General features: G+C 37.1%; 1 pseudogene; it reads right to left on the bottom strand.

Annotated features, from left to right (window-relative positions):
- The window catches only part of LOC138153097 (protein LZIC-like), an 89,397-nt pseudogene that overhangs the window by 42,437 nt on the left and 20,906 nt on the right, over positions 1 to 26,054 (bottom strand).

The following is a 26,054-nucleotide window of genomic DNA, read 5'->3' as shown; positions in this document are numbered from 1 at the left end:
CCAGATTTTACTGAAACTATCTCCTTCACCATTTCTTGCTGCACAATAATATTACTTTACTATCATATAGGCCAATATAAATGCTGAATTTGGTTTATTCAAGAAGTAACATTAATGGGCCTCATCATAAATTCCACCCCCCCACAACCAGAGTGATTTTTCAATATGCCAACTATGGACATTTCCAAAATCACAGTTTAAAAAAAATAGTGATTTTGCAAAATCAGTAACAATGCCCTCAATAGATTGTTGTTTCTATTTCAACTGATCAATCAATAACAAAAATAACAACAACAAACATTACTAAGGGCCAACATATATGTCAGACAGTATGATGTGTGCTAGGGATAAAAGGGCAAAAAAAAAAGCTTCTGACCTCAAGACATTTATATTCTGTCATTTCATTTGTGAGTTTAAAGTACTGGTAGTTCTGGGTAGCAATGTGTTTTCATCAAATGAGCTCCAAGAGGCACATTCACTGACTCTCAGAGTAGCCATTTCTATCACAAAGTATGCTCAGGTTTCAGGGTAAAGAGTATATTTCATTGCTCATAAATAGTTAAGATTGTGCTGATGTTTCCTATGATTGTCTGGTTTTAATAATATCCCATTAACAGCAGGAGAAATATAGTGTTTGGTATCCATAAATAAGCAGGAAGAGAAGAGTAGACATCCAAATGTATTACTCCATTGCTTCCAAACTTCACTGGCTAAACCCCATCCTAATCTCACTGCAGTCATTTCCACTGGAACTCAAAAAGACATTTGTTGACAGTGCTCCCAACAAATAAAACAACATCCTAGCCCAAAGGGAAATAAGAAGGGAAGAATTAAGAAAAAACAAACATTTCTCACATATCACAGTTATTATCATAGCATGATTTGGAAGAATACTAGAATGAGAAGAAACAGATTTGGATTCTAATCTTGTTTCTACCATCAACCAACTGTCTGTCTATGGTAATTTCACTTCTGTGCCTTTAGCTTTCTCATAGAGGCAGATGGGTGATGCAGTGGATAGATCACTGGGCCTGGAGTCGGGAAGACCTGAATTTAAATTTGTCCTCAAATACTTACTAGTTCTGTGATCCTGGGAAAGTCACTTAACCTGTGTCTTCCTCAGTTTCCTCAGCTGCAAAATGGGGATAATTATACCACTTTATCTCCTAGAATTGTGTTGATGATCAAATGAGATAAAATTTGTTGAGGCACTTAATTACTTAACAGTGCCTGGCACATAGTAGACACTTTAAAAAATATTTGTTCCTTTCCTTCTCTTCACAGGTAAAACAAGGGGGGTTTGATTGAGAGAAAACATGTTATATTAAAAAGAACACTGAAGACAAAACAATACTGGAAAGAAAAAGGATGCCTATCAGCCAGGTAAATAAATGACTGAACAAATTGTAGCATATGAATAAGGATAATAATTATAATGCAAGAAATGAAGATAAAAATACAGAGAGACTAAGGAAGAATTATATGAACTGAAGTGAGCAAAGTAAGCAGAACCATGAGAACAATTCACACAAGATCCATGGTAGTATAAAGGAAAACTACATTGAAAGACATCATTACTATGATCCATGTAATCACTCATCTTCATTCTAGAGAACTAAAGTTGAAATATACTTCCTTCTTTGGGTAGAGATGTGGTAGTGTATAGATACAGCATGAAGCTTAAGCTATAATATATTATTTTGCTTTATTATACTTCTTTCTTTCAAGGGCTAAGGCTGGGAAGATTGGGATATGACAGTAATGTCAAATATTTTGAATTAAAATTAAAAACATGAAAGAGATCAAATTTTAAAAAGAAAGAAAGACAAAAAGACCAAGAGTCAGGATTATTGGGCCATCCATATTTATTTACTTCTTGGTTATATTGCCACCATCAGGAAAGTTAGCCTAGTTGAGTTTTTTTCACAAAATGGACATGATAATCATTTTTTAAACTTCAAAGTACTCATAAATATGAGTTATTGCTATGATTACATAATTTCTAAGGATATTACTCTAAAATCATTGCTCTCTGCAGTTTCTGGTGATTGCTCTGCAAATGGTTAATGATTTCTTTGATGAACTCTGTCCTTCCGGTAGTAGTCTGAGATGTTAGAATGACAGAAACTGCTCACACTACAAAAACTCTTCCAAATAATCAATCAACAATTGACATGTGTTTACTGAGTGCCTACTATTTGCTCAACACTGAGCTTTATGCTGGGGAGGATTTAGAGGAAGGATAAGATCCTCATCGTAAGTGGAGGGGAGAGAATTAACCTACATGTAACAATGAAAGAAAAGTTAAATACTGAACTATGTTGTATTAGTGGACACTTAAGTCCTATCAAAGTTCAGAGAAGGAAGAGATCAGTGTGGACTGGAATGATCCAGGAAGCCTTCATGGAAGAGGTGGGAATTAAGCTGAGTCTTAAAGTGTGAAGAGGGTTTAGATTTGATTTAGCAATTCATCTATAAATATATTGAGCACCTACTGGGCACTGGACCTCACATTTCTTTTGTATAAAAATTAGTTGAAGGAACACAGAAAGCTTAGTGTGGTGAAGAAAAAATTTGAGGGTGGTGATAACATCTGTCTTTAAGTATTTGAAGGGCTGTTCAATAGAAGAGGGATTAGATTTGTTTTTCATTGCTTTAGTTGGCAGGACTAGGAGCAATGGATAGAGAGCAAAGAGACAAATTTAGGTTCATTTTAAGGAAAAACTTTGTAATAGAGTATGTAGTGAATTTCCCTGCTCTGCATTTTTTCCCCCCCAAAAAAAGAATAATTATCACTACTTGAGCAGGTTATATGGGGATTTGGGTTCAGATATGGGCTCATTTTTCTAGACTCTGAGGCTCGTTTCCAACTCTGAGACTGTGGGGTTGTATGATGGTGTCCCAGATAGGGACAGGGGCTGGACTGAACATGAGATTTCATTGATATAGGGAACTCCCATATGAAGAAACTTCCTACACTAATGCAGGTATTATATGTGGCAAAAAAGGAAGAAAGAACTTCAGGTTGGTAAAAGTGTGAGCAAAGAAATCCTGAGAAATAGAATAGTGGTAAAATGCTGCAAATACTTTATAATTCCTTTAAAAATAATTTCACCGGTAACTTTTTCTGTTATGGTTAGAAATTGACATCCTCCCATCCCATCTCCCTGTGCCTCAGCCCTTCCTCCCCCTTCCTGACAATGGTGGCAGGTAGCCCTCTTTATCTGGATGCCCTCAGTTTAGTCACCTAGAATTACATTCTTGAATCACAGATGTCTTTAAGGAGTAGAAGCGACAGCAGCAAAGGGTCTAGGCTTCAGAGGGAGCAGTAGTAATCAGGAATAATGTTCCAAAACAAGACCAAGGGCAGGAGATCTGAGTTGTGGTGTGAGAAAGGTGAAAGCAGTTATATTCTCCAAAAAGAAAGTATTTGAAAAGTACAGGCTGTCTTTGTTGATACTGCAAAATGTTGCCTTTCATAGTAGATCTTTCTGAGGCCTTCTATTATGAATAATTAAAATATTTTTTTAAAAATGCTTTCAATTACTCCCTACTCAGGGACCAAAACTCAGCTTCCTAGACTAAGAGAATAAAGTGAAAGGTTACAGTCATGCTAAGAAGCAATTATATCACACTTACAGTGTGCCAGGCACTATACTAAGTGCTGGGAATACAAAGAAAGGAAAAAACAGTTCCTGTTTTTGGAGAGCTCAAATTCTAATGGAGGAGACAACATTCAATCAACTATATACAAACAAGATATTATTGGTAATAATCTCAGAAGGAAGGCATTAAGGGGGATCAGGACAGACTCCTTGCAGAAAGTGAGAGGAGGCCATGTTTTACTGCCTTTAAAGAGACTCTGTGTAAGCCTCTTCTATGTCTATAGAGTAGTTTAAGTATCCATGACCTATCTCTGTTCCCAACACCCATTTTCAAGAACCAGCAGAAGGAAGGCCTTATGTAGAGTCCACACAGGTATGAGGATGTGATGGCCTCATATTATTATCACCATCACCAACAATAACTGTTTACTTATTGGTGCATATTGAAAATCTACCAGGTGGAGGACCCTATACTAGGTACTGGGAATACAAAGTGGCATAGATGCACTCTGGATTATTCAGAAACATATAATCTAGCTAAGGAAATGTAATGGTAAAAGGCATTTGAAGATCTCCCCTGCCACTTAATAAGCTTAGGAGAATTTGAAGGCCTTCCCTGCTTTGAAAATAAACTCTGCCCCCTAATAGGTTGGATGGAGTCACATGGAGCATGTGGTGGGGGGAGTTTGCTGAAGGGTGGAGCAGAGTCCACAGGAAACTGGGAATCAGAGTCAGAGAGATGTTGGGAAAGAGAGGATGCTCAGGCAAGGAATTAGTCAGGTTTTTGAGTAGATATTGATCTAATATTGGTTTTTGGGAAGACTAAAGGATGCTGTGGCTCTCTGTGTTGTTATGGCTTATTAACTTCTTTGCTACTATGATAGAATCGGTTTACTAGTGTTGAGATTTGATTTTCTGGTGTCTGAATAAATGTTTTGCTTCTGTCCTCTATACGGAGAGTTTGTTACATTCTGCAATCAAGTACCATGCAGGAATATTCGTAGTCACAATCAGTGTATTTATCACGATCATGGGTGCTGTAAATATTGCATTGGCACTACAGGAAAAGAATATGGATGTGGAAAAAAAGCAATATTAGACAAGATATGGAAACAAATGAAAACCAGCTTGTTCTTCTACTATTAACAGCAGAACTAGCAAAATCCATAAGCCAAATCAGAAGTGAAGAACTTGAGGCCTTTGTTTTGTAAAGTTTGTATTCGGTCAAAGAGCTGCACTTGAGGACCTAGAGGGCCACATGTGGCCTCGAAGCCACAGGTCCCCCACCCCTGGGCCAAATAGTTGTCTCCTTATGTAGCATAATTTGAAGAGTGTTTGAAGATCCCAATCATTCCCTAATACCCCTTCCACTTGCCTGTTATAGCTTTCCCTTCCCTACGTACCTGAATTCCCATCATTAGGCACAAACCCTCTCTTTCTACCTTTGACATCTTTCCCTTGACTACTCCCACTACTCAAAAGACCAAATCTATAAAGACTACTCTTAGATCTATTTTTCTGTCTTCAGTCTCACTTCTGTCCTCCAGTTTTCCATGATTAACAGTCTCCTATGCATTTCTCACCAGCACCTCAAGGCCTGGCTTTGAATGCTACCTCTGACACTGCCTAACTATGTGAACTTGGGCAAAGCACTTAATCCCTTAGCATTAGTTTCCTTAAGCATAAAATAGAGATTATAATAGTACCTAACTAAAAGGCTTTTGTGGGGATCAAATAAGATAGTACCTGGAAAATGCTTTGCAAGCTTTAAAGTAATATAAAATATTAATATAAAATATCATCTATGATAGCTATAAAGTGATATGATATGATACTACAATGATATATGATATGAAATAATATAATGTAAAAATTAATATAATATAAATATAAAATATCATCTATAATAGATAATAAGCTATTATTGACAGTCACATTTCCAAAAGGCAGTGTTGTCAATCTAGTCATTCAGGCTTAAAACCTCAAAATCATCTTTAACTCTTCTCTCCCTTACCTTTTGAATTCATTGATATAATTGCTCTTAAGTTCCATTGATTTTACTTTGACAGTATCAATTGAATCTCTTGCTTCCTCTTCATTTCCCCATGCTCCACTCTAGTTTAGATACTAATTGCTTCTCGCCTAGCTGCAGATAATAAAATAATAATGATATCAATAATGGTATTTTTATATCGCTTTAAAGTTTGTAAAGAGTTTTTAAATATTCATCCCATTCTTTTGCCTCTTGTAATAATAACTCCAGGAGATAGCTGCTATTATTATCTCTATTTTACAGATGAGGAGACTGAGGCAGACAGTGGTTAAGTCACTTTCCCAAGGTCATTCAGCTACTAAGTACTTAAGTCTAGATCTGAACTCAGGTCTTCCTGACTCCAAGTGCAACATTTCATCCTCCTGAATTATTGTAATACCCTTCTGCCAGCTTTTCTTGTCTCCAATTTTACCTCAGTTGGAACCAATCCAAACTTTCTGGTCTGGATCTGTAATCTCATTAGTGTGTATAACACACAGTGAAGAAACTCCTGCTACTGATTCAGATCAGTATCCGTTCTTCAATTTACCATAGAAGTTGCCACAGGCACTAAAAAAGTTAAGTGACTTGCTTAGGGTCCCATAGATAGTATATGGTATGTGTCTGAGGAAAGATTCTAATGCAGGTGATACTGATTCTGACACTGTCTCTCTATCCTGTCCACTACACTGCCTTGTACACAGAAGGTGCTTAATAAATGCTAATCCAGTTGAAGAAGTGGTACTTTCCCCTGAAAGTCCATACTAAATATACTTATTACTTTGGAGAGTACAAACCCATTAGCCTCCTGATATTTGCACAGGATTCCTAACAATTACCTCAGCTATCATTTAGTCTAATTAACGCCTTAGAAAGGGAGTGGGACAGAGTCTTGTCCTAAGGAAATGAATTATAGGGAGGGTAACTGTCAGAGGAGGAAGAGAAACTGATATAAGGAAATGATACACACAAGCCATAGATAATAACAACAGGAATAAAAATGGTAATAACAACTAGCATTTATATAGCACTTACTACATGTCAGGCACCGTGCTAAGAGCTTTATAATGAGCACTTTACTTGATCCTCACAGCAGCCTTGGGAAATATGTGCTATTATTATCCCCATTTACAGATGAGGAAACTTAGGCAAAGCTGAGTTGAATGACTTTCCCAGGCTTGCACAGCAAGTTAGTATCTGAGACCACATTTGAACTCGGGTCTTCCTCGCTCCAGGCCTACTGCACTATCCACTGTACCAGCTAGCTAAACATAGATTCCTAGGAAGAAAAATGAGTACTATAGACAAATTGTAACCACCTCTCTACTCTGCCTGGGGCTACTACTTTCCCAGAAAAGTGAAGATACTGAATGTTTCCTTTGTCTAGAGCTTGGTTAACAGGTAAGGGCACTTCTCAAATACACTATGGTAATCATCTCAGCCTTGTCTGTCTGGCAAAGGCCACCCTCCATTTTGCCAAGTTCAGCTTTCATTAAATTCTAAGCATGAATTTTTAAGGAAGTTTAAGTCATATGTTTATGATTCATGGACAATGAACTCATCCCCAAATTTTGGAAGGATCTTTTTTTTTGATGTCTTAGGAACAGTCTTCTGAATGTTTGCCATTTGAATTCCCAATGGTTTGAAATTACAAGTGTGTGGGCTTCATGTTGATTTCTAACCTAGAAAACATGTTATCATTTCTAGCCATTCCCCAAATGTATGAAATTAATAAAATATCCTGCTTATATAATAGTCATTATTTCCATGATGCTATAGGATGGCTACAAATCATATTGGTGATCCCAATTATATAAAGGTATTTACTTTTCCCTAGAAAACTGAATAGAGGGAAGACTAATGGGCATTTCCCATTGTTGGGCCTTAAAAATATCTATTTGATGATGTTAAGTAGCCAATAATTGATGGTTCTTGAATCACTGGTAATTACTGCTATAAAGGACTTTAATTCAACACTCATCTGCCCTTTGTAGAAGGTATGTGGGGATTTCCCTGGTACTTTTTGTTCATTAAATCATATTTTATCTCCTATTAAAGCAGATTTGAAAGTAGATAATGATAACATATCCACCTGCAACTTCACCTGCCCACCTGCTTCTGCACTGAAAGTTGGGGCAGATCCATTTTTGTTAACTGGTTTGACTTCCCCTCCCAATCCTGTTCCTCCCCAGCCTTGCTTGTTTTCACTTTTCTCACTCTCCCTGCTTGAATTTTTGTCTGTTCTTCAGCTTCCAGAGAAATGGCTCCCAATCTTTTTTGTTTTCTGTCTCTCAATGAAAACTTTATAATCCTTAGCCCTAAAAGTGAAATAAAATCAATAACTTAGATTTTTTTGAAGTATATTCTGACTAAAAGGCTAAGACTGTATTATGAGAGATTAGCATCCTAACCTCTCTTTTCCCCACCTATGGGACTATTCTGAATAATTGTGATAGCCATCTAGCATCTCCCTTTTGTTCTCCATTTTTCCCACTCTACCAATAAGAACTATCGCAGCTGCTCGTACATGGGATGAAGTGGGAACCTTCCTTAGGAATCTGTGGGCTCCTCAGTCTCATCCAGCTTGGCTTCCTTTCTCTTGACAGTTAGGAAGGGGGGGTGTAAAAGAACCTAAGAGTATGGTTCATATTCTGTGTGACTCATAAAGACCTATGCAAAGCCATATCCTCAGGCCTTCCCAGAGGATCAATCCACAGCCTCCTGGAGACCTTACTGTATTCTATGACTTCAAATTGGGAATGAGAGTTCTAAATTAAAAGGGGAAACAAGATTTGGGGAAGAGACTTTTTTTAATTTTAAATAATGTAGCAAACTGGCACCTGCCTCTGGGTATTCTTTTTTTTTTTTTTTTGCTTCACTATTAAAACTTTTTTTTTTCCCCCACAAAGTTTTTTTTTTTTTAACTTGACAAAACAGCACCTAATCACTGATTGTATTGGCCTTACATTGTGAAGGATTTTTCTTAAGTATTTTGATGAAAGTATAGAGATGAAATGGAGGTACTTAAACTATAGAGTAGGTCAGAAACTTACTTTTAGGGGTGGTCAGGTGGTGCAGTGAGTAAGAGTGCCAGCCCCAGTGTCGGGAGACCCGGGATCGGTTCTGCCCTCATATACTTAACACCCACACAAAATAACTGGCCATGTAACCTTGGGCAGGTTACTTAACCCCAAATGCTTTAAAAATAATAATAAAAGAAACTTATTTTGGCAGTCATGGCCAAGTCTCGGTGCTATTGATGGGGTGAGACACTGTGAAATGGATAGCCTTCTCTGGCAGTGTGACACTTAGGCCGCTTCTTTCTAGTGTTACAAAAGACCTCAGCAACATTGTTGGAGCAAAGTTCTCTGGAAAGTCATTTGAAGTAGTGAGACCACCTCTATTCCATAGATTTGTTAGTGTGATCTTCCAGTGAGTCAGCCCTCTCAGAGTTGGCATTGAAGTGACCATGTGTTCTAGCATCATAAGAGGATTAATGCCTTGAGTCCTAACCTTGGTTTGCTGACATGGGCACGGAAGACAAAGGCCCATGTCATCCTGTGAACTCCATGGACTGAGAACAACCCAACTGGAACTCCTAACCTGTACTATTAAGAAGTAGATGAAATGCCTTCAGTGCTAATTTGGGTACATACATTACCAAACAGATATTCTTAATATGCTGCTAAAATTTAGGACAGTCCAGTTTCCAAGAGATTCCTAAATCTAACCTCACTGATCAGATTAAATATACATATCCCTGAGGGATGCTTGAGGGAAAATTTCAGTCTTCAGTGGAATATTTTATTCTTCTCTAAAACCCTTGTCTCTGTTATTGTAAACATGGGTGTGAATCATATCATTTCCCTCTTGGAGTCTGGCTCTATTTGAAAGAGGGCTCAAATTGTTCACAACCCCAAAGCACTGGTGAGAGAATATTTTATTTGCCCTGCTCAGATTTGCTTGTTGGATATGACTAGCAAACTTTCTCCTCACTTGTATAGAATTCTGCATTAATTAAAACTGGCACTCTGATCATCTGGTGCTAAGGGTAGGCAAAGAAGGCCATGCCTAGAGTTTCTTGACATCTTGCAGTTATTTTTCCACCAACTTTTTAGGCAAGAGAGACTTCTAAACACATTTTGCCAAACACTTCTATTCATTTGTCAAATCATGTGTGATTTTTAAGGAAATCTACTCCATATGTTTCTGTTTCATTTGCACTGGAATCATCAAAATAAGAAAGCCAATTCACTGTGGGGGGTTAGGCAAGGAGGACCAGACTAGTATAAACATATGCTGGCCTGGTCGATGTTTGTAGAAGCCAGAGTGAGAGAAATTCTTCCCCCACACACAGGTGCTACAGCTGTCCCTGTGGCAGGAGTGCCTGGATGCCGTTTCTAGAAATAGCTCGTTTCAATTCAATTCAATGCATATTAATGTTGTGGCCTCCTCCATGCCTATCATTGTAACAGGGGACCACAGTAAGAGAAAAATTAGTTTAAGGCTCCCCTCAAGGAGCTTGGGAATGGTCATGAAGAATGTTTGTGCCCTCAAGAGACTCCATGTAGCTTCCTGCACCCCATTTCAGGGTTGTGTTTATGACAACAGCCTGATTTGGAAAGATTCATATGTCATGCAAATGCAAATTGTGGATGAGGTGCAGGCCCTTCTGTCTCCTGAGGACAGTCAGCCGTTTTTCATATTCATGTGGATGTTGGAATCTAGGAGGAGATAATAGAAGAATGTGTTGTGAACTGACCTGGCCCTCACCATAAGCAGATGACAAAGCCATCCATGTTTACAAAGACCATATGTCCCTGATTTTCTATAACAGTCTTGATGTCAACAAGAGAAAATATACTTTTAACAAGACTTTGCCAGAAACATATTATTAGTTAGACTATGTGTCCTAATTGACTAGAAGGTAAGGTCACTCTACCTAGAGTGTACAGTCTGAAGTCTCCTACAAGGCCTCAGTGGCTTCAAAAGATCATTGCTGGTCTTCTATAACGCTGCCTTTCCCACTTTATATATTGTTTGAAATCCCTTCCTTGAGGGTAGCTACTCACCAATAGCTTCTTTGGGTTAGACATTGAAGGTCCAAGACTGGTAGAGAGTGTATAGGCACTACAGACTTTATGTTAAGAAAGCTACTTTGAAAATAAAAAGTACTCAGGAAAGGAAGGGGGGAGGGAGGAGTTGAGAAGGAAAGTACTTCTATATACTAAAATGTCACCTTGGAAAACACTTAAGCACATTCCTGAGGGAATAAAAAAATAGGACAGATAAGTTTTAACAGAGGTGGGAGGAGAAGGGTCAATGAAGGCTGTTGCATAGCAGGGGCAAGCAGTGGGTCGCACATCAGAGGAGGCAGGCCACTAACCTGGGAGAGCCTACCCATCCCAGTGTGGGAGCCTTAGATACCTGAAAATAGCACGAGGTCACAGGGTCATGTTAGGTAGACCCCTGGCAATGGAATCATTGTAGTAAGAGTGAAGAAGATCAAAAAGGATCCCTGATGAAAAACCGATGCTTACTTGATAACTTCTCTAGCTAGGTGGCACAGTACGTTGGACTTCAAGTCAGGATGGCCTTAGCTGGAATCCTGCATCAGACTCTAAAATCTATGTGAGCCTAGGCAAGTCACTTAAAGACCCTCTGTCTTGGCGTTCTCATCTATAAAGTGAGGGCTATAATAGAACCTGCCTCACAGGGTTGTTGAGAGGACTCAATCAGATAGTGTATATAAAGCACTCTGCAAAATTTAAAGTGCTATATAAAAGCTAGCTTTTGTTGTTATGGTTGTTGGTCGGTTGGTTGGTTGTTGTCCTTCGTTCTAAACAAGGACCAAATGACATCACTATGCTAGAGTCAAGTTTCAGTGTGTCCGAATGCTGTTATTATTCCTTGAACTGACTGATGAATGTTAGATACATTCACTCCAAAATGAGGGAAAAACTGAGACTGTTAACAGATTCTTGTGGTTAAGATGAATCATCCTTTTAAAATTTTCAAACTCCCCTTTTTCCATAAACAGGTATTCATGCTTTTATATTGTGGTAAATAAAAACAACAATTTCAAAACTGAGAGACGTTAGAGAGGTTAATACATTCACAAAATTTAAATAGATTAAAAATTTGGCAAAATGCACTCATTTCTGAAGGAATCTATTTTATTGCATTTTGTTATTTCTCTCTTATGATCATCAGATTTGTAAAGCAGAGTGACCAGAATTATGATTTCCTTGTTAAAATTATTTTTCTAATTCATCAATCTCCCAATTGTTTGTAATAAGCATGTCTACTTATTTTGGTTAGGTAATGATGGGATTTTCATCAAAATTCATTAGAAGCTACTTCTGAAAAGACATGCTTTTAAAATATTCAGATTTACACTTAATGTTTTATTAACTGTGTTTAGCCTATAATTATTTTTATAATGAAAAATTATCTGAACTGCACCATCTGATGTTTTGAGGCTAGCAGTTCAAACAAAATTCAAAGAGATATTATGCAGGAAGGAGTGTTTTTCAATCATCTAAGCAACAGAGTTGATAGTTCAAATGATGAATTGGTCGGTACTTTCACTAGATAGACTTCTTATAGGCCACACTTCCATTTTCTATCGATACATGTCTTCTCTCAGTGGAAAACAAGGAATAAAATCTTCCAGAAGTTCAGAAGAACCAATGTGGCTACATAATTGACACAGTGAAGAGCTGTGCTGCTCAAAACACAAATACACTAATAAATCACTCCTGATGTCCATCAAGTGGCATCCTCGATATTTCAAAAATAAATTTTCTTTCTTTTGGTGATGAGTTCTAGTATAATCAGCAAATGTTTGTGAGAAATTTATTTTTGACCAAGTCTAGTAAAATGACCAGTTGAATTTACCTTGACTTATTTTTCCTCCCCAAACCACTTTCCTCACAGAAAATATATCATAGAAAAAGGATGCATATTTGCTTTATGAAAATTAAATAATTCACCAAGTAGTTATTAAGTGGCTACTATGTACAAAGCACTTGAGTATGGACCCTGACAATACAAAGTTAAAATGAAAAAATCTCTAGAGAACTCTCCCATTTTCTCCATTATACCTTCAGAAGTTGTGTGACTGAATTCCTGAGGTCATTGAAAGGTGGAATCTTTTTTAGCCCACGCAGGGAGCTAGTCAGGAGGTCCCAAGCATTCATTCGCTCTGTGCAATTCAAATGGTGGCCAGCCAGAGTGGAGATGGGGAAAAAAAAGTGAAGTGAATAACACAGAAAAAAGTCCAGCAGGAAGGCTGATGGGAGTACAAAGGTTATAATTCTACATCTTGGAACAGGAAAACAATTCCCTGGATCAGAGAAAACTAGATTTCACTCTTTCAGTACCACTACTCTGGAGTCTGCTTGGTGGGTTCTACTGATTCCTCCCTGGAATTGAGAATAGAAAAAGTCAAGGGCAGACTCAGTGGAGGGAAAGGAGAAGAGATGTAGGTCCCCTCAGAACCCCAATGTATCTAAGGATATATACAACAAATATCCTGTGGATAGAGGAAAGAATTAGATTGAGCAAGGATTATTCAATAATTAAAAATCTCTAGGTAGGATATATTTGTGACTGAGTGATTCTCCAGGGAGACCCTAGATGGGCCTACTCGCCCCTAGAGAATCAGAAGGATCAAAGAAAATGTTTGTTATTTTACTTTCAAATATTGTGGGTGTGGTAACTGATAAGGTGTGATGGGAGAATTGCACTTGATATTTTTTAGCATCCCATGAAGGAAATTAATTTCTTCATTTATGCAACATCATTGGTATATTTTTACAAAAGTAACAATAGAATGAGTCAAGTCAATGACATTTGCCCTCACTTGTGCATGAGTATAATAAATACATTCCTCAACTAGAGTTTTCTTGGCAGCTTCCTCGTCACTATATTTTTTTCTCAAATTCAATTCTTGTCATTTGTCTTTCTTCCCTATATGTTTACACATGATTCCATGTTTAAAAGCAGAATAAAAATATACAGCCATGCTAGAAGTAGCAGTCAAATGGTTCAATGTCTGCAAAATGTGTTCTAAATTCTGTATTTCAGAGAAAAACATTAAACCAAGAAAGTATCTTCTTCAGTAAAAGCAAGCTTCTTCTACTCCCACAGACATAAACAGGTTTTAAGATCTATTTAGATTATAATTTTAAGTCAAATCCTAATGCATGTGATTATTGACATAAAAGAGTAATCAGTGACTGATATTTCTGTGTTTCTAATCCAGAGATTCTTAACCTAGGGCCTATAACTGTAATTCAATATAATTGTTTTCCTTTGTAATCTTTTCTCTTTTATTCTATGCATGTGAAAGGATGTAAGAGGGATCCATGGCCTTTATTAAAAAAACTAAAGAGACCCATAATACCAAAAATGCTAAGGGCCTCGGAATCTAAACCAATAATCCAATAACTCCCCAATAGATCTAAGGACATTCCTTCCAATGATACAGATAATTCATTCATACCCATCCTATGCCACTTTTGCCCATGTCCTCCATTAGTGTGTCCAACAAGCTGGAGGCCTTTCTCATGCTGTCTTTACATTGTGTGAATACCAGTGGAGTATGTGATCTATCCAGTGCTTATTTCTTATTCTAACTGAACACTTCTTTTTTCCTGGCAATACATTCCTACAGTGACAATTTTGCATTACTTTAACTTCATATTTCCTTTTGCATTCTCTTTATACTGCCCTTGGTTGAACTTTGAAGGATTCCTCACTTAAATTCTTCAGAGAGGATGATGATATTACACATCTCAAAGTAATACAATATCAATAGATGAATAGTGATTAAAAAAAAGATGAGCCCTGGTGTTTTTTGGAGAATCTTGACTATAAACTGCATTGATTGGATGCTATGGTCATAGGCATCTTGGAATCATTTGGCCACTTACCATACAGACATAGAGCCATGATATAGTATTTAGTGTATAGTATTCAATGTTTAGTTTTAGAGTAATGAGTTTTCTTCACTATGTACAAGAAGAGAATGGAGTAGCCTAAATACAATCTGAGTGTTTCATCCCTATACTTCATGGGATATTCTGTGAGTTTCTGCAAGACAAGATGTGTTCATAAAATTAGGTGTGTATTAGTGTAAGGATTACATCCTAAAGGAAGCACAGAGCTTAGCAAGACCAAGGAGAATCAGGCAATGGAAATTCTGTTAATTTGTTTCTCATTATACCTGTGTTATCAAGAAAGTTCATCAATATGCTTTCATATAAGTAGAGTACAAAGGTGGTGAGAGTTAAATATAGTGATTTAAAAAAAAGCCAAATTCATGAATTCCTAGATAAGGAATTCACACTTGAAAGTTGAGGTGTTCTCATCTCTTTATTAAACTGTTAGGGAGAACTAAATTTATTATGCACAGTATTTAGTTCACTTCTTTTCCTCAAGAATGTAATCAATTAACTCAAAAGGTAAGACCTGATTAAGACCATTATAATATGATTCATAATATTTATAACCTTAAAAATTCTATGAAACATCTGAGAAAGAATAGTAAATGCATATAGCAGCCTATTTTAAAAATTCAATATCTGAACAATCAGCATATTTTCAAAAATACTGTATTTCATGTAATTCTGGAACTGTTGCAAGAAAAACCTTTTTTGAGGAAGCTATGGATTATTTATGTGCTCTAGAAGTTGCCTGAAAAAAATAGTTGTTTATTTTTGGCAAACTATCTCTCTAAAAAAAAGTCAATATTTTAGGAAAGAAGGTAGGTATAGAGTCAGGAGGGGAAAAATAAAACAATAGCTGCTTAGTCTGTCACTTACTAGTTTTAATGCCATTTACTCTGTATCACAGAATTTAGAAAGAATCTTGGTGATTATCTAAGTTGGAAGTGTTAAACTCAAAGAAAAACTGAACACATGAGGCCATACATAAGCCATAAGTGATATGGGGGGGGGGGTGGAAGTAACAATTTAGAAAACCACATATTAGCATTATCTATGCTTTACTGCATTTTAAAAAATTTTGTTCAACGTTCTTTAATAGAATTTTATTCTGGTTTTGACTGTACCGGGGAATGTTGCTAGCCAGTGTCTGACACCTCTTATTGTAGGTAGTTTTGCAGATAAGGGAACTCAGACTTAGAAGTGAAGAGATATTCCTAAGATCACATGACTAAAAGTAGCAGAGTCAGCATGGAAACCATATTCTCTGATGCCAAACTCTATCCTTGTCCCACTGTCTGAATATCACAGTTCCGACATTTGCAAGTTATGAGACCATGGTCCAGCCAGACTTTTCAAATCTTAGTTTCCTGTAAAGCATGGATAACAATCCTTATATCACTTACCTTCCCACAACCTTGTGAAATCACTTTAAAAACTTTAAAGCACTATGCAAATGTGAGTTATTATAGCCATCAACATCATCATCACTCTAGCTTGAAATGACCCCTGCCTTCCCCGAACTCTCACAGCAATTTATATATGCTGTACATCTGGGAACTCATAACAAACTCTCCTTACTTGTATTTTCAGGTAGCTATTTGCACATGTATCTTATCTATCTAATTAAACTGTGAATTCCTCATGGACAAGAACCAAAAATATAACTATATCTGTCTCTACGATGTCTTAGGAATGCCTTGTACATATTAAGTGCTTAGGAAATGTTTGTTGAATGAAGGAATATGGAAGAAGTCAGAAAAAATAATGAATCAAAAAATCTAAGAACTGGAAGAGACATCAGAAGCCTTGTTTAATAACCCATACCCAAACAAGAATCTGCTCTATACAACACTGGACAAATGATCTTCCAGTTTTGGCTTAAAGATTTCCAATGAGGAGAGACAGCATAGTTAGGAGAAACAGCACTGGGTCGAAATTCTTCAGATACTCCTTGGATATGCATGGACAATGGACAAGTCACTTATTCCCTCTGAGTCTCATCTTGCTTACCTGCAAAGTAGGATGCCAGTAATACTTGTATTACCTTATATTTGTAGCGAATAAGATAATTGATTTAAAGTACTTTGCAACCCTTAAAGTACTACAAAAATATCAAATATTATATGAGACAGCGCACTGCACTTTCGGATAGCTCTAAATGCTGTTTTTCCTTACACCAAATCTGAATATGAGTCTTTGTTATTTGACTCATTGTTCTTGGAAGAACAATTCATTTTCCATGTGATGGCCCTTCAGTTGTGGAAGATAACACCCCTAAGTCTTCTCTTCTCCAGACTAAACATCCCCAATTCACTCAACAAATTGATACATGGCTTGCTCCTGAGGCCTGTCAGAGGAGGGGTGTTTTGGAAAGACTAGCACTTCTGGTATGAGGGCATCTGAGCCCTTTTCAGGGCTGATTTCGGTGTTCATCTGTCAGCTAACTTTCAAGAAGCTGAAGCATCAAGTTGTGACTTCAAGAAGCTGTAGTGTGCACAGTGGCCACACCCCAATAAAACCATCTCGGTAGATGGGCTGCACTTGGTTGAAGGTAACCAAGAGACTCAGTGAGTTAGGAGGATGCCTACCTAGAGTGTATGAAGACTTCACCCAGTGGAACTGGAGGATGAGAACAATTTGTTCCAACAACCACGAAGGCAGGTGCTATGGAGAATTTAGAGTTTGGTCAAACATCGAAGACATCAAGGTCATCCACTGTATCCCAGGACAGTGCTGGTAGTTGTGACTTGTCTTGCCACTGGACTTTGATGGCTCTGGAAGAGAGAGTGAGGCAGACAACATTGTCTAACTCTGTCTTATTTATATCTAATTCTAACTCAAGTCAAGACAACATATGTCAAAGCAACAACCCTTCTTAAAAGGAAGAACTCTAGATGTTGCCTAAAAGACAGGCTAACACTTATTTTCTGTACACTTTGAATGACTCAAAGCCTAAGAACCAACTAGTTATTTTTTTAGCTGACTATATTTTGAAATTACCTTTCGTTTTTCAAAGGGTCTTTATATATACTATCTCACTTGCTTGTCAGATACAGAGGTTAAGTGACTGGTTCAACAGCCTATAGCTAGTGATAAAAACAAAAGAAGAATCCATTAACTTAATCTAGAGATTGAAGTTAGAGAATGCAGAAAAAAAAGAAATGGGAAAGATCACAGATTAAGAAGTCAGAGGCCGAGTCCAACTCTGTCCTATTATAGCTGAGAAAACAGAGGCCTAGACATGCAAAATTACTGGCCTAAGGTTGTATAGATCAGACACCTAGATTTTTGCATGCAGTTCTCTGACAAATAGAATTTAATCTCAGTTCTCAATCTCAATCCAAAATTCTTGCCAAAGTCAAGGTGCTTCTTGTCTGGTTCAAATTTTGGGTCAAAGGTTATATATACTTTTAGTGAACCTCAAAAGAGAGATTGATTTTGAATTTTTTATAATTTGGTGATGCCTATGTTGTTTAAATTTTGGGCTGGAGTTCACATATTCTTTCCCACAGTAAAGAGGGAGACATACATGACAAATATTAGTCACGGAATTTATAATAAATACAGATGTCACACCTTCTATACAAACTAGTCTAACTCCATTATGCAATTTATTATGCATACTTATAATAGTCATAAAAATGTGAATACTCCAACTAAATTTGATCTCAGTTTTAAAAATCAGGATATTTTCAAAATAATGCAGTCCTTTGTGGGGTTGATTTTATTATTCTAACAAATGCTCCAATCCTAAAAAAAATAACAATAACACAAATCCATATGGCCATTAGCCCATTCTTCACAAGGAAAATTAATAGCAAACATGCCTATGTATGAGGATTGTGCAATGTTTGAGAAATTGTTTCACATAGAGGCATAGTTTAACTTTTCAGTGAAAGAAAGGAATTTATTTAAAATCCTGCCATAAAATTCTCTTTAAAATAATGTCAGAGTCCATCGCTCTCATTTAAAATGAATTTTCTCTAACTAGAAAATGTCAGTGTGTTCAAATACAACAGTGTGTGAGGAAAAAGACATCTGTAGGCAACATATTAGCAGCCTTTTTTTTTTTTTTGAAGAACACAAGGAAAATAAGACTCTAAACGAAAGACCCATGAGAAAACCTACTTTAGTTCCCTGAAAAAATCAATAACTTTTTGGGAAGGATTAAGTCATATCATGAGCTTCTATATGACTGGTTGTTATGATATAAAAGCATGTCAGGAGTAGCAGGATCTGGGCGACTGAGGCAGAATCTATTAGGAAAGCCATTCATTTCTTTTCATTATTGGCATAATTTCCATAACAAAAGATGCAAAATTGTCAAATTAGTTTGTTTCCCTCACAAATTTGCTGAAAGTTGGTCCTTGCCCAAAAAGCCTGGTAATGCCCCACCTGTAGAGCATTAATACAGTGTATGGAATGGCAGATTTATGACTTGTTCCAAAGACAAGCATGAAACGATATATTTTCCTTTTACTGAGAAGGCCTCTGCATGAGATGAACTAATACATTATTGTAGCCCAACATACTTGTTAGCTACTTTCCTTTCCTGAATTAAAAAATTGAATTATATACTCAGCCTAGTTACTGAACCCGTAAAGTTTATTAAAGTTTATCGACCATGTGTACACACTTCAGGATTTAGGTTCAATTGCTTCTCTCAAGCTGGAACATTGAATTAAGATGCAGTGCCTTGCTGTGGCTCTCGTGGACTCCAGCTGAGCTACAGGTAGCAAAAGTCTCCTTCAATTAGACGTAATCATCACTCACAGTCAATAATTGTGCTAAAGGCTGCTTTCAAATCTGTGAGGGATTCGCATTTAATGTACTGATTCAGCTTGTCTGAGCCAAATTCACTGTGTACTGAAACCAAAGCAATTTAGTTCTTGCCTACGGCCCTTTTGGCAGTTCATCTAGTACTGAGCACTGTAAGGACTGTGAGATACAATTTAATCTGAGACATCTGTGCACAGACAGGACCTTTTCCTTAACAGAGAAAGACTAAGTAATGGCTAAGCTGTAGTTTTATGTGAAGAACCAGGCCTTATCTCTCCCCTGAAAAATAAAGCATTTAAGATATAGTAAAAAGCCAAACCGAAAAAAAAAAAATTCCTTGGGTTTATGAAATGCACACTGAGGCTACTAACAGCTTTCCTGGCTCCAAACCACATAAAGTACTTGAGCCATGATCCCTGGATTAACCATTTAAAGATATTACACTTATCACCAGCTGCAGCTGACGGTGGAGATCTTTATTAAATATGAAAGGGAAATGTCCCGTGCTTTGTGATTTTGCAGAAATATCAAAATTTCTTTTATACAGACTTCCTGCCTTATGATTTGACTGGGAAAGTGCTGTAATGTGTATCTGCTATCTCTCGATGGATTCCAAAAAGGCCTTCCTTCTAAATGGTATATTTGAAAGACTTGAAAGTCTTACACTTATCATATAATACACCCAGAGATGTCTTGAATCTATTTGAGCAAAAGTAGACTTTATAAGATCATCTACCAATTGTTAAAGTGACAGGCCGATTGGTTACTGAGTCACCTGACTAAATCTATAATTGTTTAAAAGTGGCTCTATTGTCCCTCCTAGTGCTGACAAAATAGAATTTTCTTTTTGTTGGGTAAAAAGATATGATGTACTTAAAATAAAACATTTACAAACAACTCAATTGTTCTGATTCTGGAAGCAATGGCATTTTCTATGAAAGAATAGGAGGATAGGTTTTCGAGGGGTGGAGAGATGTGACATTTATCCCTTAAATTGAGAAACATGGATGACACAGAAAATAATAGCTCTACTCTGATAATAATCATAAATAATGTAGTCTAAATAGCAACAGTGTAGGTAATATTTACTCAGTGCCTTACAGTGCTCTTAGGAATGGCCAATCATAGAAGAACACATCACTATTTTAGACATCCACTGCCAATAAAGATGTGGACTTTGGCAAGAGTAAATCTTAATGGCTGCCAGAAATAGATTCAGAGAGAGGAGAGCAGAAAGAAAAAAAAAAGCCAAGAGCAAATGATTGGTCTTATTCAAGGTTGGTTCTACATAGTACACACTGAAAGACAGATTTGGTGATTGTCTACTTAATGGGAACAATATAGATAGTTAAACCAGATGATTAAGATCCCAAAAGGAATTTGTTTAAGTTCAAATTATTCCAGTTTGGGGCGTTTATACTGTTAAACTGCTCAAGCTTGACAGTTCAACCTGACGAATTTAGGCTTTGAAAATCCACTTTAGGAGCTGAATAATCTATTTTTGTTGTCTATATTCATCAAAGTAACCAGGTAATTGGCAAATCTCCACTTTATTGTGGGATAAAAAGGCTGTTGACATCTTATTAGGTTTTAAATTTTCTCTATTTAGAAAATAATAGGATTGACAGAAATAATTACATTATTCAAAACACACCCCTAAAATTATGTATATTTCAGCTACAATGCAAATTCCTAGAATGTGCTCAAGAAATAGAGGGCCACAGAGTTAGGAAGGATGGAAATTCCTCAACCCTTTGATTCTCCCAAGTAATGAAAGGGCTTCTTGGCTAGTATTGTTTTTTGTTGTTGTTTTTAATCATCCTTACAAATAATGCCTACCTTCATCAATCGAGCAATTAATCAATGAGGAAGCTAAGGTATAAAAGACAAAGTCACTGGATTTAGAGACAGAAACTTGGATTTTAGTTTAAGCTCTCTCATTTACTACCTGTCTGGTTTAAGGAAGTTAAAATCTGCGTTTCATTTTCCTCTTCTGTAAAATGGAAATCTTGCTGCATAGAATACCTACTTGCAGGGTCTTTGAGAGGATCAAATATGAAAACATATGTAAGGTCTACACCTTCTCCAATCCTTACTCCACATAACTGCCCAAGTTATATTCTTAAAACACAGATCTGATGGTAGCTCATCTGTCAGACTCACAGAGATGTGATCTTTGGACACAATAGAATTAGTGATCAAACCATAAATCTTTTCACAGCATCAGAGGACCTAGATGATGGTCCTTTGTGATTTGGGCAGATCCCCCATGAAGAATTTATGGGAGGACATGAACAATTGTTGTACAGGATGAGAAAATATGAAGCATTATAATGTGAATCTGTGCCTGAGGAAATGCCCTCATTGATGTTACTGCAGATAGACTGAAATATGGTCTCTAATTCTCTTAACTTCCTGGTACTACTCCAGACAGAGAAGTTTATCAATGTTGTTCTTTACATGTGGCACCCAGTATGGGGAACAATACATAAGATTTCATTGCATCATAGTAGAGTACATCAGAATTCTCCTTTTCCCACTTCAGGAGATTATGCCTCTTTAATGCAGCCTAAGATTTCATTTTTGTTGTTGTTTATATTGTATTGCTTTTGTCATTGTTTTGATAAACCACTGACTCACAATCCACTAAAGCTCACCATTCTTTTAAGCACAAACTATTGACCAGCTTCATTTCCCCCACCTTATACTTTGGAAGCCAATTTTTAGAACCCAAATATAAGACTCCATATTTCTCCCTATTAAATTTCATTTTATTAGTCATTTCATTGTCCCCACCTACTGAGATCTTTTCACAATCTGATTCTCATCAAAGTCTTTTACTATCCCTATCTGCCTAATGTCACCACTGGATATGATAAAAACAATCTATGCTTTCTCCCAAGTCATTGATAAAAATGGTGGATGAGTGCAATCGAGAACAGATTCCTAATGTGCTCCTTAGAGATCTCCCTTTCAAGTTGGCTTCAATTGCATGAATACCTAATGTTTGAGTCCATTCATTCTACTAATCAAACTGACCTTTCATTTATTGTTATCTAGACTATTTCACTGATGAAATTAGCAAGAAAGACTTATATTCCATCTCTCCTCTCCTTGCCTTTACAAAACCTGTGCTCCATTGCTACAATGCACTTCCTCTTGTCTTCTGCCTTTTAGAAGACTCTTTATCTCTTTTTAAGGCTCCAAAAGGGTGACATCATGTCCAAGGTTTTTCTTGATTGTTTGCCCACTTTCACCCCAGTTCTTAGAGCTCTCTGCTCCTCTCACTATTATATATGTAATTGTTTGTAGACATCGTATATAACCAAAATTGAATGCAAGTTCGTTTAGGGCAAGGACTTTTTTTTGCATTTGCCTTTGCATCCAAACACCTAAGAGAGTGCTATGTACATGTTTGTTGTTCAGTCATTTCAGTCATATCTGACTTTTCATGATCCCATTTGGGGTTTTCTTGCCAAAGATACCAGAGTGATTTTTCATTTCCTTCTCCAGCTCATTTTACAGATGAAGAAATTGAAGCAAAGAGGGTTAAGTGACTTACCCACGGTCACACAGCTAGGAAGTGTCTGAGGCCAGATTTAAACTCAGGAAAATGAGTCTTCCTGACTCCAGATCTAGCACTCTATCCACTGAATCAACCAGCTGACCCAAATGCTAAAGAAATGTTTGTTGAATTTAACCTAAGTATAATCTGACTATAGTAGTGTCCTGATCTACCAATGTAGTAAACCTGCCAAATGAAATGGAAGTGTTTATTTAGCATGACTTGTGGACCACTCATTCTAAATCCTCAAAAACTATCTATTTAAAAATATATTCAAAAAACATCTCCCAATAGATATGTTCAAAGATGGGGAGGGGGGTGGGTTAACAAGAATTCCATAGTATTAACAAGTATGTACAAGGATTATCTAAATCACCAAAAATAAGATGAACTGAAAATTTCACTTCCCCCCTTAAAAACTAGGTAAAATTACAAAAAGGAAAGATTGTTTAATGAAAGGAACACTAAGGCTTTTTTGATTGAGCTGTGAACTGATCTCACAATTCAGAAAAGCAATTTGTAATTACATAGAAAACGTGACTAAGATTTTTATACTCTGATACAGTGCTAAGCATTTCCTGTCAGTTTTGTGGCTCAGTGGTTAAGATTGATGGGCCTGGAATCCAAAAAGCCCTAAATTCAAAACCAACCTCATGTACTTATTAGGTATATGACTTTGAGCAAGTCACTTAACCTGTTTACTTCAGTTTTATTAACTGTAAAATGGGGTTAATAGCACATTAATAAATATTGAAATTCCCTAAATACCATTGCAGGGGCATCTAGGTAGTGCTCTGGATAGCATTCTGGAGTCAGGAAGACTCATCTTCCTGAGTTTAAATCTGACCTCAGACACTTATTAGCTTTGTGACCCTGGGCAAGTCTTTGCCTCAGTTTCCTCATCTGTAAAATGAGCTGGAAAAGGAAATGGCAAATCACTCCAGTATCTCCACCAAGAAAACTCCAAATGGGGTCACAAAGTCAGACATTACTGAAAAAACAACTGAACAACAACAAATGCTATTGTGGAATATATATGTATGTTTGTATACATATATACTCTGTGTTACACTATAAAGTGTGCTTTTAAAAATTTTGCACAAATTAACAATTTGTTAAGGATGGAATTTATATTTATCAAATTCTAATATATAATTTTTATAATTGGGATGAATAAATGAGGGGTGAGAAGGGAGAAGCAAGAAATATCCTGTAGGTCTAACATTCTCTTATCATCCTTCCCTCTTCTAATATCTAGGTCCATTCAAGGCTCAGTCTAGGGGTCCCCACCTCCATGAGACCCTTTGTGATCCCCAGGGTTGTTAATGCCTCTCCCTCCCTCACTGAAATTATTTTATATTATATTTATTTTGAAGAGATTGAGACTGCACCTAGGACTTCGTGGGTACAAGGAACTAACAAATGCAGAAACTATGTCAGCCAGTGTAAGTTGGCACTAGAGTTATCTAGAGCACTGGGAAGTTCATGAGCTCGCCAAAGAGTCACATAGACAGTATGTGTGTCAGAAGAGGGATTCGAACTCATCTTCATAGTTCTAGCTCTTTATCCGCCATGTCATACAGCCTTTATTTGCTTCCTACATTTTAAACTGTTCCACAAAACCATGCAGGACAGTCAGAAGCAAGGTTACTACTATCTGTCTGATTCCCCAAGGAGACTATATGCTCACTGAAAAAAGGACAAGGGCTTTTTCATTGTCATTTGGGTATCTCCAGAATGTGGCTCCAGAGTGGAATAGAGTAAATAGTTATTAATTGATTGTTGAGTTAAATCAAATCAAAGTGAACATGTTAATCCTTCGATCCTCCAACAGGTATCAGGGCCTGCTTGTGTGCTGGTAGCACCTCCATTTTGTGTAGGGACAAGCTCCATCTTGACCAGTTAAAGTAATAATTCTCATTGACTTCTTAAATCTTCTATTCTTCTTAAGAAGGGAATTACTGTGGGGCAGGTAGGGGGGCAGAGTGAATAGAACACTGGCCCTGGAATTAGGAGGACCTGAGTTAAAATCTGACCTCAAACACTGAACACACACACAAAAACTAGCCATGTGACCTTGGGCAAATCACTTAACCCCAATTGCCCTCCCCCCAAAAAAAGCAAAAACAAACAAAAAAAGGAATTACTGTATGTATTTTTTTTTTTACATTAGACACTAGGCAAAGAATTCAAATATTAATCCTTTTGTAAAGCAAGCCTTCACTGACACTTCCTACTCTAAATATTTTTTTTGAATTTTTTATGTATGAGAAATTTTCCTTTTTCAGTCTTATCCAACTTTCCGTGACCCCATTAAGGGTTTTCTTGGCAAAGATACTGGAGAGGTTTGCCATTTCCTTCTCTAGATCATTTTACAGATAAGGAAACTGAGGCAAATGGGGTTGGATGACTTGCCCAGAGTTACACAGCTAGTAGGTGACTGAGGTCAGATTTGAACCCACAGAAATGAATCTTCCTGACTCCAATCCCTACAATCTATCCACTGTGCCACTTAGCTGCATGACTTTATAATAGCATGGTACATTGGAAAGAACACAGAACTCCAAGACAGGAGACCTGGGTTCAGTTTCTAAATCTGTCACTTTTTATTTCTGTACTCTTAGATAGTAACTGCTCACTTTAGTATAGTGGTTATACTTTTAATATAGTAGTGGTTAAAGTTTTGTGCAAAGTGCTTTACAAATATCAGGGTAGTGGATAGAGTGCCGGGCCTGGAGTCAGAAAGACTGAGTTCAAATCTAGCCTCAGACACTTACTAGCTGTGTGACCCTGGGCAAGTCACTTAACCCTGTTTGCCTCAGTTTCCTCATCTGTGAGATGGTCTGGAGAAGCAAATGGCAAACCACTCCAGTATCTTTACCCATAAAAACCCCAGCTGGGATCACAAAGAGATGGATGTGACTAAAAACAACTGAACAACAAATTGCAAATATATCCTTTTATCTTCACAACATCTCTGGGAAATAGGTGCTACTATTTTTCCTATTTTACAGATGAGTAAACTGTGGCAGAAAGAGGGGAAGGGACTTTTCCAGGGTCACACAACTAGCAAGTGTCTGAGGCTAGACTTGAACTCAGGTCTTCCTGACTCTGGGAAG

The sequence above is a fragment of the Petaurus breviceps genome, unplaced genomic scaffold (assembly GCF_028583685.1).
Source record: "Petaurus breviceps papuanus isolate PSGF00001 unplaced genomic scaffold, PetGlider_PUasm1.0 151, whole genome shotgun sequence".
NCBI lineage: Eukaryota > Metazoa > Chordata > Mammalia > Diprotodontia > Petauridae > Petaurus > Petaurus breviceps.
This window is presented reverse-complemented; position numbering and strand designations above follow the sequence as displayed.